Raw genomic sequence first — 15,036 nt, 5'->3', positions numbered from 1 at the left:
GGGAAGTTAAACCCTAAGACCAAGGGGGAAAATCCTATTTTTAAGAACAGGCAGGCATACTGAAGTCCATTTGATCTGTGGTAAGTAGATCCAAATCTTATGATTTTTTTTTTTGATTACCTGAAGCTTATGTGAACTTTAATTTACAAAAGTATTTACCATTGGATTGAAATCCCTATTTTAGAAAAAGCAGTTAACAGGTGTCTTTAAGACAACAGGAGTAGACACCTGTCTTTATGGCTCAGTAAAGGCTGTAGGTTTGGGTTAATAGACATGAAACATTTTTTTTTCCTCAGTCCAGAGGGCTAGTACCTAACTAGCATATCTGAGTTAGATAATCATTATCTGCTCTAAACTGTACCTTGCGAACATAAAACAAGAGATTAAATACAGTTTTAACTCATAATTAACTGCATCAGTTTTTATCCTAACTTTAAATATATTTCAGAATATGGGATTTGATTATTTACAAAGTTATGGACTATCAATCCCTGTTAACTTCAAGCCTTATAAGTTTTTTTTAGTTTTTCCGGCCTGCAACTTCAGCTGGTCAGATCATCAGCTTGTCTGCTCTTCTGAAGACCTCACAGTCTGAAGCTCTTCCAGGAGAGCTGCTGTACCCAGGGCAACAGGTAAGGGACCCTCCCAAATAACTGCAGCAGCTGGGAACCCTGAGGAGCCCAGCAGATTCCAGACCCATCCCCTCTGCTCTTACTCCACTCCCCTTCTGGTCTGCTCCTTTGAAAGGGGCAGATCATCAGCTTCTCTGCCCTACTGAAGACTCCATAGCCTGAAGGCCTCCCAGGAGATCTGCTGCACCAGGGGGACAAGTTATCAGCTTGTCTGCCCCTCTGAAGATCCCACAGTCTGAAGGCCTCCCAGAAGGTCTGCTATAGCCAGGGCCACAGGTCTCCTAGGAAACCTGCAGCAACCCAGGAAAACAGGAGTCAGGATCCAGACAGAGACACCCGGTCCAGTTAACACCAGAGATAACCAGATGGCAAGAAGCAAGCACAAAAACATAAACAACTGTTGCGCCCACCTCGTCCAGCAAGGAAAACGCAACACAGTCAGATTCTTCTCAACAGCTTTATTGCAGGAATACCTCGATGCTACGGGAACCCCAGGAACCCAAGGAGGACTGCTTATATACACCCCAGCTCTGGGGAGGGCTATGTGTCCTCCTGGGATTGGTCAGCCTGTCAACACTTCATTAGCATACACCTGCTCGGGAGGGGTTGGTGCCAGATTCGGGCTAGCGCCTGTGCAGTGGTGTTGTTTGCAGCCACAGTGTACCGGAAACCGGTGCCATCTTTTAGGCATCGGCTGCCTACAAACAACAGAAACCAATACTATTTGGCAACATCAGAACCCAGTTCTTCCACCACAGCAAGCCCTGGATACCCCAACACACCTAAAAACCAGGATGCTGACTTAAAATCCTGTCTCATGAGGATAATAGAGTCCTTAGAGGAGGATATAAATAACTCATTGTAAGAAATACAGGAAAACACAGGTAAACTAGTAGAAGCTCTTAAAGAGGAAACAAATAAATCTCTTAAAGAAATATAGGAAAACACAACCAAACAGGAGAAGGAATTAAATAGTGGTCCAAGACCTTAAAATGGAAGTAGAAACAATAAAGAAAGCACAAATAGAGGCAACCGTGGAAATGGAAAACTTAGGAAAGAGGTCAGGAGCTACAGATGCAAGCATCAACAACAGAATACAAGAAATAGAAGACAAAAACTCAAGTGTAGAAGATACCTTAAAAGATATTGATTGACACAACAGTCAAAGAAAACTTCAAATCATAAAAATCTCCTAACCTGAACCATCCAGTAAATCTAGGACACAATGAAAAGACCAAACTTAAGAATAATGGAAATAGAAGAGAGCAAAGACTCCCAGCTTAAAGGACCAGAAAATATTTTCAGCAAAATCATAGAAGAAAACTTCCTCAACCTAAAGAAAGAGATGGCCACAAATGTAAAAGAAGCCTACAGAATACCAGAGATTGGACCAGAAAAGAAATCCTCTCACCACATAATAAAACACTAAATGCAAAGAACAAAGAAAGAATATTGAAAGCTGTAAAGGAAAAAGGCCAAGTAACATATAAAGGCAGCCTGATCAGAATTACACCAGAGACTAGGAAAGCTAGAAGATCTTGGACAGATGTCATGCAGACTGTAAGAGAACACAAATGCCAGCCCAGTCTACTATACATAGCAAAACTCTCATCATAGATGGAGAAACCAAAATATTCCATGATGAAACCGAATTTAAACAATATCTATCTACCAACCCAGCCTTACAGAGGATTCTAGAAGGAAAACTCCAACACAAGGAGGGTGCCTACACCAAAACAAAAACAGAAACAAAACAAAACAAACAAACAAACAAAAAACCCAATAAATTAACCATCTCACAAAAAAACCCAAAAGGATCCTGTTTGCGTATACAGTCTGTTAGCTTTTGTCTCTTTATTGGGAAATTGAGTTCGTTGATATTAGAGATATTAAAGATGGATGACTTAAGTTCCTGTTATGTTTGTTGTTATAGGTGGCAGCCCGGGGTCAGATGGCTTTACTGCAGAATTCTACCTGACTTTCAAAGAAGAGCTAATATCAATATTACTCAAACTATTCCACAAAATAGAAGCAGAAGGAACACTACCTAATTTATTCTATGAAGCCACAGTTATGCTGATACCTAAATCACACAAAGACTCAACAAAGAAAGAGAACGTCAGATCAATTTCACTATGAATATCAGTGCAAAAATAATAAAATTCTAGTAACCAAATCCAAGAACACATCAAAACGATCATTCACCATGATCAAGTAGGCTTCATCCTGGGGATGCAAGGTTGGTTCAATATATGAAAATACATGAACATAATCCACTATATAAACAAATTCAAAGAAAAAAATCACATGATCATCTCATTAGATGCTGAAAAAGCATTTGACAAAATACAACACCACTTCATGTTTAAAGTATTGGAGAGATCAGGAATTCAAGGTTCATACCTAAACATAATAAAAGTAATATATAGCAAACTAACAGCCAATATTAAATTAAATAGAGAGAAACGTGAAGCAATCCCACAAAAATCAGGGACAAGACAAGGCTGCCCATTCTCCCTGTATCTATTCAATATAGTACCCAAAATTCTAGCTAGAGCAATAAGACAACAAAAGGAGATCAAGGGGATACAAATTGGCAAAGCAGAAGTCAAGGTATCCCTATTTGCAGAAGATATGATAGTATACATAAGGGATACCAAAAATTCTACCAGAGAACTTCTACACTTGATCTTAGCCAAAAGGCCGAGAAGCGATTACCAGAGAACTTCTACAGCTGATAAACAACTTCAGCAAAATGGTTGGATATAAAATTAACTCAAACAAATCTGTAGCTTTCCTTTATACAAATGATAAATGGGCTGAGAAAGAAATTAGGGAAACAACACCCTTCACAATAGTCACAAAATAATCTAAAATATCTTGGGGTAATTCTAACTAAACAAGTGAAAGATCTGTATGACAATAACTTCAAGTCTCTCAAGAAAGAAATCAAAGAAGACCTCAGAAAATTGAGAGATCTTCCATGCTCATAGATTGGTAGGATTAACATAGTAAAAATGCAATCTACAGATTCAATGCAATTCCCATCAAAATTCCAACACAATTCTTCACAGATATGGAAAGAGCAATTCTCAATTTCATATGGAAAACCAAAAAACCCAGGACAGCAAAAACAATTCTTAACAATAAAGGAACTTCTGGGAGAATTACCATCCTGACCTCAAGCAATAGTGATTTAAAAAACACTGCATGGTATTGGTACCGAGACAGACAGTGGAATAGAATTGAAGACCCAGAAAATAAAACTACACATCTATGCACACTCGATCTTTGACAAAGAAGCCAAAAAATGAAATGAAAAAAAGAAAGCATTTTCAATAAATGGTGCTGACCTAACTGGAAGAGGGTGTGTAGAAAAATGAAAATAGATCCATTTGTCACCTTGCACAAAGCTCAAGTCCAAATGAATCAAGGACCTCAATATAAAATCAGATACACTGAATCTAATAGAAGAGAAAGTGGGAAGGAGCCTTGAACTCATTTACCCAGGGGAAATTTCCTAAGCAGAACTCTAATGGCTCAGGCTCTAAGGTCAAGAATTGATAAATGGGACCTCATGAAACTGGAAAGCTTCTGTAAGGCAAAGGACATACTCGATAAGACAAATTGGCAACCTTCAATAGGACAAATTGGTTACTTACCTACAGATTGGGAAAAAATCTTCACTAACTCCGTATTTGATAGAGGGCTAATATTCAAAATATATAAAGAACTCACAAAGCTAACCTCCAAAAACAAACAAACAAACAAACAAACAAAAAACCAAACAAACAGAGGATACTCAAATGGCCGAAAAATACTTAAAGAAATGTTCAAAGTCCTTAGTGATCAGGAAAACGCAAATCAAAACAATCCTGAGATTGTTACACCAATGGCTAAGATGGTTTACACAAATAGCTTACAGAAGGGCTAAGATCAAAAACTCGGGTAACAGCAGATGCTGGCGAGGATGTGAAGAAAGAGGAACACTCCTCCGTTGTTGGTGGGATTGCAAGCTGGTACAACCACTTTGGAAAGGAATCTGGCGTTTTCTCAGAAAATTGTAAACAGTCTTACCTGAAGATCCAGCTATACCACTCTTGGGCGTATACCCAAAAGATGCCCCACCATACCACAAGGACATGTGCTCCACTATGTTCATATAAGTCTTATTTGTAATAGCCAGAAGCTTGAAACAACCCAGATGTTCCTCAACGGAAGAATGGAATCAGAAAAATGTGGTTCATTTACACAATGGAATACTATTCAGCTATTAAGAATGAGAACATCATGAGTTTTGCAGGTAAATGGATGGGACTAGAAAATATCATCCTGAGTGAGGTAACTCAGACCCAAAAGGACATGTTCTCACTAATAAGAGAATATTAGCCAAAAAAGTTACAAAATACCCAGGATACAATCCACAGAACTCACGAAGGTTAACAAGCCGAAGGGCCCAAGTTAGGATGCTTCAGTCCCACTTGGGAGGGAGAAGAAAGCAATCCCCGGGGTGTGTGTGTGGGGGGTGGGGGGGAGGCAGAGGGAGGGAAGGACCTGGGTGGGAGAGGAGAGGGAGAGGGGAAAGGGGAACATGATCAGGTATGGGGGTGGACAGGAGAGAAGCCCTGAAGGCAGTAGAAAGAATGGAAACAGGCAACCTCAGGGGGTGGGAGGTGGGGGGAGCCTCTAGAATGTACCAGAGACCTGGGAGGTGAAAGACTCTCAGGACTCAAATGGAGGGACCTTAGATGAAATGCCATACAGTGGGGAGAGAGAACTTGTAGAGTCCACCTCCAGCAGAAAGACAGGGCATCAAGTGGAGGGATGGGGTTGCCATCCCATAGTCAAAAACTCTGACCCAGAATTGTTCCTGTCTAAAAGAACTGCAGGGACAAAAATGGAGAACAGACTGAGGGAAAGGAGGTCCAGTGACCAGCCCAACTTGGGATCCATCTCAAGGGAGACTCCAAGGCCTGACACTAAACAGACAGGAGCCTGTCTGTCCTCTGAGAGGCCCAACAAGCAGCTGAAAGAGTCAGATGCAGATATTTAAACCCAACCAATGGACCCCAGTGGTTAAATTAAGGAAGTCTGAAAGAAGCTGAGGAGAAGGGTGACCCTGTTGGAGGACCAGCAGGCTCAACTAATCTGGACCCCTGAGATCTCTCAGACACTGGATCACCAACCAGGCAGCATATACCAGCTGATATGAGGCCCCCACATATACAGCAGAGAACTTCCTGGTCTGGCCTCAGTGAGAGAAGATGCACCTAGAGAGACTTGATTGAGGCCCCAGGGAGAGGGGAGGCCTGGGGCCTGGGGCCTGGGGCCTGGGGCCTGGGGGAGGAGCAACGGGATGAGGAACTGTGGGAGGGCAGGGATAGCTATATATATATATATATATATATATATATATATATATATATATATGTGTGTGTGTGTGTGTGTGTGTGTGTGTGTGTGTGTGTGTGTGTGTATGTATGTGTGTGTGTGTGAGTTTTGAATTGGAGACCTTCTAACTTTTTAACTAAAAAAATATTTCATAAAGACACTGGGAACTTTTTTGACCTTGACTGAGAGAACTGTTATCTCTCTTCGGGCTGCTTTAACCTTGCTAGAGTAAACTAAAAGGAGGGGCTGGATTTTAAGAGTCAGTGATTAACCTTTTCAATGTTGTAAACCTTTAAAAATTTTAAATTAAAATTCTTTAATTTTTATTCCTTGTAGCATTACAGTAATATATCTGATGTAATGGAAAAAAAAAAGACAAAGACAAAAGCTTCCCTTTTTGAGTACTAGGCCATCTTGAATCCTTGAGATACTTCTAGGGGCTGGTATTACTCTTTGAGAACTATCAATTGAATAGTAGAAATCCATTCTTTAATAAACTTGACTAAAGCATTAATTATACAGGGTCCAAAATCAGGGCCCGTATCAGAAGAATGAGTGAACCAGTCAAACCCAAGACAAGGGTGGTCAACCAACGGGATCAGTTAAAAAAGACTCACACCAGCCCTGGGACTATTCTCTTTCTTATTTCCTGTCTTTTTTTTTTTTTTTTTAAGCTGAGCCATATTTTCTTCGACTACTTTCAAGCAATCGCCATAAACACAGCATTCTTTTTCCAACGGCTACACATAAGCCACTCCGATGAAAAAATTATAATTGCAAGATGCTTTTATTTTGCAAAACTACTTTAGCCAGAGAGGAGAGGGAGTTTTGTAGATCATTAATAGATTCTTCAATTTCTCTTACACCATTATCTATTGCAATGCATAAGGTTCTGTAGTTTTTAATCTTGCAGTATTAGTGCTGAAGCTCCCATGCCAGCTGCTCCAGCTACTCCTATACCAGGCAGGGTGGATAACACTACAGCAGTTACAGCAATCCTTTTAAGCTGGGGAGTCTAATTGATTGAGAATGGTTTCCCCTGTGTAGTAAGTTATTTGGGGAACTAGCTATGCCAGGACACAGAAATAAGACGATATATTTAGAACTAGGGTGTGCATGCTAGGCTGAGTCTTGATGCACAAGTCCATCAAGCATCCTCTGGAGGCAATAGGTACCCATATTCTATATTGGCAGAAGTTATAATGGAATTGCAGAGGGATTAATGTTCTGAGGGTGTCTGATTTCCATTACAAAGGCCTTCTGTTGTTGACTATCTTCTGATTGCTGCCATCTATACTGAGTACTATCTGTGGCCTGTGAATAGTTTCCAGGGATAGCTAATCCATTTTAGTAGAGGGGTGGGCATTTAAGCATAATCAATAGTCTTGTGTTAAATCTGGACAGGAGGAGTTAAGAATCTGGAAAGAGGCTTCCAACAATTGCAATCTAGGCAGTGGAGTGAGATTTTGTTGGGGCAGGAAGCTAGTGAAGTTAGGGACTCACAGTATAGGGGTAGAGATAGGCAGAGACAAGGGGCAGGGCTCTGGAATTGCCAGGACTTTATTAGGACCAATGGGTACCCCTGGAACCTAACAACTTGTCAGACAGAGAACAGAATATTTCCAATGGTTACCTCTGTAATCTGTCCAGTATAAGCACCTCCTTTTATAAACAAAACCTGTATCCCATCCTGTGACCTGTTCCCCTCTTTCTGTGAAGCTGAGTGGCAGGGGTTTGCAAGGTGAGTATGGGTAAGTATGGTAACCTGGGAGTTCTCCATTTCTTTCTTTTTTTTTTTTTTTTGGTTTTTTGAGACAGGGTTTCTCTGTATAGCCCTGGCTGTCCTGGAACTCAGAAATCCGCCTGCCTCTGCCTCCCAAGGGCTGGGATTAAAGGCGTGCGCCACTACGCCCGAGTTCTCCATTTCTAACTAGCTTGATGAAATCATATTTTAATGAGTGTTTCCAGGAGATGGAGCCTGTGCTTTCACAACCCCAGTGTGTGCAGTACTAGCGTGACTCTCCTCCACAGCATCCCTGGCAGGCTTGATGCTCTGGGCATACATAAAAATATTGTCCTTGAAGGTATTTTTTCCCAAAGGGGTCTAACTGGTGATATATTAAATCTTCTAGGTCAAAGTGTAAGTCTGGGAACCAAGTCCCTATAGGAATAGAGAGGCTGACCTGGTGAACAAATACACCTTGGCTAGTAATCATCCAAGTGAGATTGAGGGTCTGATGGGGACCGGCAGAGATGGTTGTAAGATGCAGGCATCAAATGAGCAGCATTAGGAACGTTGAAGTTGCAGCTTTAGCAGAATGATGGGATTTAGTGTTGCCTTCCATCACTCTGGCACTGGTCTTCTGGCAGTTGCTCTTGGATTGATGTGGGAGTGCTGCATCCAAGAGTGGATCACATCTACCTTCAAAGCATGATCAGAATCATAGTGTGATGTCCTTTTCAGTGAGGTTCTAGTTTTTTGTGGTTATGCCTCTTAATCCAGACTTTGGCACCTGGTTCAAGGCAATGGGAGTTAGAGGGAAGAGAAGAGTTATAAACCTGACAGATGGCATGCCAGAGTTGCATCTGGACTTCCATGCAAAGTTATTAGGGATTTCAAGAGCTTATGTTGGTCATATTCAGTAGAATGTCAGGCTGGAGGTTAGGCAGCAGGTTTCCCCCTGCTGCGAATCTCCCATATAGGATCTCAAAGGAGGTAGTACCCAAGGTATAAGGGGTATTCTTGGCTTTATACAAGGCATAAGGTAGGAGAGACACCCAGTTACCACAAGTTTTAGGGTTAATTTGGTCAAGGCCTTCTTCAGGGTCTGATTCATCTTCTCTACTTCCCCTGAACTCTAGGGTCTGTATGCACAATGTAATCTTCAATTGGTGTCCAGAACCTGTGCTAGAGGTTGAGTTACCTGAGAGATGGATGCTGGTCCACTGTCAGACCCAAGCAGGGTAGGCAAGCCATACTTGTATGTAATGTCATTCAGAAGCATTTTTGCCACTATGTTGGCAGTCCCCTTCTTTGTTGGATAGGCTTCTAGACACCCTTAAAAGGTATCTATAAAAACCTACAGATATTTATATCCATATATGCCTAGTTTTATTTTTATGTAGTCTATTTTCTTATTGGCTTCTGGCTGTTGGCCTCTGATCTTGGTTCCTGAAGTTTTTGGATTGGTGCCAGAGGGGTTCATGGCCTGACAGGTAGGACAGTTTGAGATTACATGGTCTATTAATTGTCCCATGTCAAATATTTTGTATCTTGCCTCTCAGAGCAGTTCCTTTATTTTTCAGTGGGTCAAAAGTGTTGCCTGATGAATCTGGTAGGTAAGTTTTTAGTGAACCACTTAGGTAAGATGGTGCAGCCCTCTGCCATCCATCTGTGTGTAGCCATCCATTCTTCTTATGAATCCCTTGACATTTGGCCTGTTCTTGTTTGTCCTCTGTAGTATATTTGGGGATGTCTGGGAGTGCTGGGGGTGGTAAGGCTACCAGGACGTTGGTGGTGAATGTTTGAGCAACCTTCCATGTGGCTTTATCACCTAGTCTGTTTCCTTGAGCTATTTTTGATGTTTCTTTTTGATACCCAGGGCAATAAATTATGGCCACACAACACTTCTAGCAAAGCAAATATTCTTTTCTTATTTTTGAAGGTCTTTCCTTTAGGAGTCAATACTACTTTTTCTTGATATATGGACCCATGTACATGAGCCAGTGCAAAAATATATCTGCTGTCAGTAAACTATTGGCTATAGTCCCCTCTGCCAACTTTAAAGCCTGAGTTACAGCTGTCAACTCAGCCTTTTGAGCTGATGTTCCTGGTGGCAGTGCAGTTTGTCAAACAACAGAGTCCAAGTCCACCACCGCCACCCCACATACCTGGTTCCATTCTGGATGAATCTGCTCTCATCTGTGAAGTAGATATGCTCTGCATCTGGCCAGAGTCTGTCAGTCAGATCCAATCTAATATTTTCGACATGTCCCAAGATTGTGGAGCAGCCATGCTATATGTCTGAGGACAGGTCAGGTAGTAGAGTAGCGAGGGTTAGGACAGATGATACAAGGAGGATTCAGGAGCAAGGCTTAGTAATGCACTAGCCGAGCATTAGATAACCATTGGCTGGGTGGGTTCTTGAGGGTCTATACAATAGCGTAGGGAGTAGTGATATCTCCTGGCTCATGGTTATCTTATCAGTGTTCTTTACCAGCAAGGCAGTGGATTGATCCAGAGACAAGATGGCCATTCTTGGGCCATCAGGTCTAGCTTCTTAGATAAATAGGCCACTGCTCTTTCATGGGCCTAAAGTTTTGGATAAGCACTCCTTTTGTTATCACCTTTTCCTCATCTTCATACAGGTGGAATGGTTTGTGACTGTCCAGGAGGGCCAGAGCTGGTGCCTTCAGCAAGGCTTTAAAAAAATATTAAAAGCCATGCCCATTTCAAGGGTCCCTTTTAGTTTGTCTTCCTGTCACCTTGTAGCCTCATACAATGGCTGGTTGTTCCAGTAAATCCTGGTAGTGAGAGTCTACAAAGCCAGGCAGATCCCCAAAATTCTCATACTTGCCTTCAAGTAGATATGACTGAGATGCTGAGGATGGTCTGTTTTGGGGGCATCTGACAACATGCAATGGTGCCCCCTTTTCTGGTTGCCCAGGGCTCATGGAGGGAGGTTGAGCCACAACACCCTTACTCATCTAGTTACAAATCCTTGTGCCCTTTCTCTGACTTTTCTTAGGGTATTCACACTTCCAGTGGTATTTTTCTTTGAAGTAGACACATTGGTCCCTCTCTAATTGGCCCTTCTTGAATGGAGGATGGGCTTCCCTTTTAGTGGGAAGTGGCTTACCTCTGCTTTTCCTGTAAGCTAGATCTTTCAGCTTTCTTTCATTGGGATGGCCGTAGCTTGTGGTAGCAAGTAGCACTTTTGTCAGTCCTCTAGTTTGTCAATCCTCTGGGGCCTCCTGGTTGTTGTAAATTTTCTCAGCTATGGCTACCAACTCAGTTAACTGCTTACAAGCAACAACAACAACAACAACAACAACAACAACAACAACCACCACCACCACCACCACCACCACCACCACCACCACCACCACCACCCTATCCAGGCAATGAAGTTTCCAGTGGATATCAGGGGCAGCTTGATTAATGAAAATCGTGCCCATTGCTGACTGGTTTTCTCTGGCTTCTGGGTTAAAGGGTAAGTTCTATAGGCTTCAAAAGTTTTTCTAGATATTCTTTGGGGCTCTCATTCTTTCCATGATTCACCTAGCTTACCTTAGATAAATTTGTGGGCTGTCTAGTGGCTTCTCAGATGGACTCCCTCAATCAAAATCTAGTGGCAGACCTCCTTACATCCATCAGTGTTATAATCTGAGTCAGGTTGACCCATGGGAAGGCTTCATCAATAGCAGCCTGGGCTTGGATGGGTTGCCCATTTGCACCTGGAACAAATTTCAATATCCCATGATATTCTCTCTCTCTCTCTCTCTCTCTCTCTCAGAAGAGGAAGAGGAAAGGTAAGAGGAAGAGGAAGAGGAAGAGGACCTGGAGTAGTTAGCTGAAAGTCATCTCAGGTAGGTTGGTTGAGTGAGCATGGTTGAATCTAAAAGACCTATAACAGCCGAGGGTCTTTCTGAAAACAATTTTTTTTTGCTACTTTCAATTATAAAGGTCATTACTGGCAAATGGTACATAGGCCATAAATGGTCTTCCCTGAGAATCTGAGGGTCCTGTAGCCCAGAGGGATAGAGTTGTAGTAGAGTCGGCCCTTTAGGCAGTACGGGTCAGAGTATGGTGTGGACTCCAAGCAGAATCAAGGGAATCAGGGGCTGTTCCTCCCTTTGCCCGTGCCACCTGGGCAGGGGCAAAGGCAATTAAAGCAGAGACATGAGGTGAAGGATAGAAATCCTCCTCAGAGGCAGAAGGAGGGAGCAAGGTGGGGAGTGCAAGGCTGACCCTCCTTTAGAGGAAGGAGGATTGGGAGTAGCACAGCCAATAACAAAAAGGGCTTCAGTCAAGCAGGAGGCTTCTTAAACAGGCATTACCATGAGGTGATATATGGGACTTGGTCCAGGTGGCCCTTGGCCTCATAAAAGCCTTCACCTTGTAGATTGTGGGGAGATAAAAAATTCCCTCCTCAGTCTACCCTACTTTATAAGTGGGCCATTCATTTCTGCAAGAGATGGTTCGTTTGCTGGGATGAAGAACCTGACCTGAGTCTTCCATGACTCTGCAGAGGTCCATGAAATGACTCAGGACCAAACCCAGTGTGGGTACTCTGTGCCTGTCCCATCTTAGGGATCTAAAAAGCTCATGCATAGGGGTAAAAACCACAGACAAAACATACATGGATGGACAAACCATAAATAAAGCACACACAGACAGATGCAGAACTACATTCCTGGGAAAGCAAAACCAAAAAGAAAAGGATGTCTCAGGTGAATATGGAAGGCCCAGAGACACACAGACAATTTAGAAACCAGATGCGAACTAGCAAGTTCTCTGAGATGGGGTTCGGGAGTATCCTCTGTAGTCCCAGGCTGGGTGACAGAATACAGGTCTGCTCTGTCCTTCACAGCCTCCAGATTGAACTGGATCAAGAAAACACAGAAGCAAAAACTGACAAAACAAGAAACAGACATGGGAGGCCAGGACTTACCAATTAGAAATGAAAAAACAAAACAAAACAAAACAAAACAAAACCCCAAAAGAACAAAAAAACACCCACCACTACTACCACCACCACCACCACCAAAACAACCAAACAAGCAAACAAAAACAAATCACTCCACTATTTGTGTCAGGGGATTCCAATGAATTCCTGCCAATCCCCCAAATGTAAGGGTCCATGATTCACCAAAGAATGATACACCAGACTCAAATACTATGCAAAGGCAAAGAGTGTTTATTCTGCAGAAATTACGAGCATGCAGGGACCTCCATCCATAAAACTGGAGATGCTGAGTGAGCTTGCAGGCTTACATTTGAAGCCTGTTAGGGGAATTCCAGGGAGGAACGGGTGATCTCTTCCTGTTGTATCAAAGCAGAAACTTAGGCCTAGTCCTTAAATTACCAGTTTGGAGCCCCTGGCTTGCGCCTCTCATTGCCCTCTCATGTTGTTGTTTGAGATAGGGCATCTCCATGTAACTCATGCACACTGAATATGTTGTCAAGGGTAGTCTCCAACTCTTGATCATTCTGCCTTTGCCTCAGTAGTGCTGGGATTACAGGCATGTCTCATTATGCCTAGCAGCGAGCATACATTTGTCACTAGACAGAGCTCCTGAAAGCAGACTTTTCAGTAGCAGTACATTTTCAACCACTGTGTGTCACACCTGGCTCATTTGAGGTGGTACGAAGTTGTACAAATGAAACCTCCTTGTAGATTTGTGATCAAGAACTTAAGTTGGAAAGAAAACCAACACTGCTCTGAGACAAGATAATTGTGTGCTAAATGTCAGATAAAACTATCTTGAGACATGCTTTGTTTGTATTTGTAATCTTAACCTTGAAGAATATGAGATGAACATTTTCCTGTGGTGAGAGTGAACCCTGGAGTAGAAAAGTAGATGGGGGAGGAGAAGGAATATAGTTGTAATTATCGTTCTATAAGTATTTATGTGTAATCAGATAAAATCTTAAGTGCACTATGTGATAAAATATTAAAAACAAAACAGGCATTGAGTGACAGGTTGAGATTCACATGCATGTGTTCTTATTTCTGTGCTCCATACAGATGCTATAATCTCCCACCTACCCACCTATTCTTATTTTCTTATATATATATATATATATATATATATATATATATATATATATATAAAGGTAAGTTGTTCAAACTCAGGCTTCTTCAAATATATGAACAATAAAATTCTATTTTGCTATCTTGATAACATAAGTTATGTTTTTCCAGACTGCCATTCTCACCTGGCTAATCACTTTCCCTGGTCTGCTCCATTCTTGATACTATCACTAGAACATTAAGATTGTAGTTTTCACCTGGCAGTGGTGGCACACGCTTTTAATCCCAGGACTTGGGAGGCAGAGGCAGGTGGATTTCTGAGTTCAGGGCTAACCAGAGTGAGTTCCAGGACAGGCAGGGCTACACAGAGAAACCCTGTCTCGAAAAAAAAAACCCAAAACAAAACCAACCAAACATAAAAACAAACAAACAAACAAGCAAAAACAAAAAAAGAAAGAAAAAGAAAAAAAGATTGTAGTTTGCATTTACACTAAATTTTTATTAAAAGTTTTAAGTGTAGGGGCTGGAGAAATGGGTCAAAAGTTGATAGTGCTTGCTGATCTTCCAGAGGACCTGAATTCAGTTCCCAGCACCCATGTCTGGTGGCTCACAACCACCGCCAGGCTGAATTTGGAGTTCTTGAGAAATGGGGACTTTCTTCAAAGAATCTTACTTACAGATTAAATTATGTCCCACATTAACAAATTTGTATGTTGAATATCTAGTTCACCTCTCAAGTATGTAGGAATAGGAACTCAAAGAAGGAAATGAAGGGTAAATGAAGTCATGAAGGTGAGCCCTAGTCTAATAGAGCTGCTGTTGTCTTAAGGAGAAGAAGCCACAGTAGAGATTTTTTTCTTTCTGTGCACAGAAGAAGGACTTTGCACAGATACACGATGAAGACAGCTGTTTACAAGCCAAGAAAAGGACGTGTATTGAGATCCAATCCATAATGGTATCTTGATCTTGTACATATAATCTCCAGAATGGTGAAAAATAAATTTCTAGGTAAGCTATCTTACCTGTAGTATTTTGTAACAGCAGCTCTGCTTGACTAATACATATCTGGATGAGAGTAAGCTGTTTACAAGTGTATTTCTAAAGTATGTTAGAAATTGTATTAAATATGGAATGTATTGTCAAAAATTTATTTAAAATATTAAAACAAGACCACCCATGCCAGAAGTGTGGCCACAAGGAGGCAGTGTTCTCCCAGTCACACAGTGCCTGAGCTGATGACTCCATGCTGTACTATG

The 15,036-nt window shown here is 41.8% G+C and overlaps 2 long non-coding RNA genes and 1 pseudogene across 2 annotated transcripts; 2 read left to right on the top strand and 1 right to left on the bottom strand.

Annotated features, from left to right (window-relative positions):
* Positions 1-5,084, top strand: LOC115030087 (uncharacterized). Its single transcript, XR_003835703.2, has 3 exons — positions 1-80; positions 515-632; positions 2,566-5,084. It is a non-coding gene; the product is annotated as an uncharacterized LOC115030087 (long non-coding RNA).
* On the bottom strand, positions 3,205-3,347 carry LOC115030232 (U2 spliceosomal RNA; annotated as a pseudogene).
* Positions 5,085-10,816: 5,732 nt separating the features above from the next.
* Positions 10,817-14,809, top strand: LOC115030096 (uncharacterized). The gene is made up of 3 exons (XR_003835723.2): positions 10,817-11,236; positions 11,540-11,612; positions 14,652-14,809. It is a non-coding gene; the product is annotated as an uncharacterized LOC115030096 (long non-coding RNA).
* The last annotated feature ends 227 nt before the right edge of the window (positions 14,810-15,036 follow it).

The sequence above is a fragment of the Mus caroli genome, unplaced genomic scaffold (genome assembly GCF_978045245.1).
Source record: "Mus caroli unplaced genomic scaffold, Mus_caroli_1 scaffold_5, whole genome shotgun sequence".
NCBI classification, from domain to species: domain Eukaryota; kingdom Metazoa; phylum Chordata; class Mammalia; order Rodentia; family Muridae; genus Mus; species Mus caroli.
This window is presented reverse-complemented; position numbering and strand designations above follow the sequence as displayed.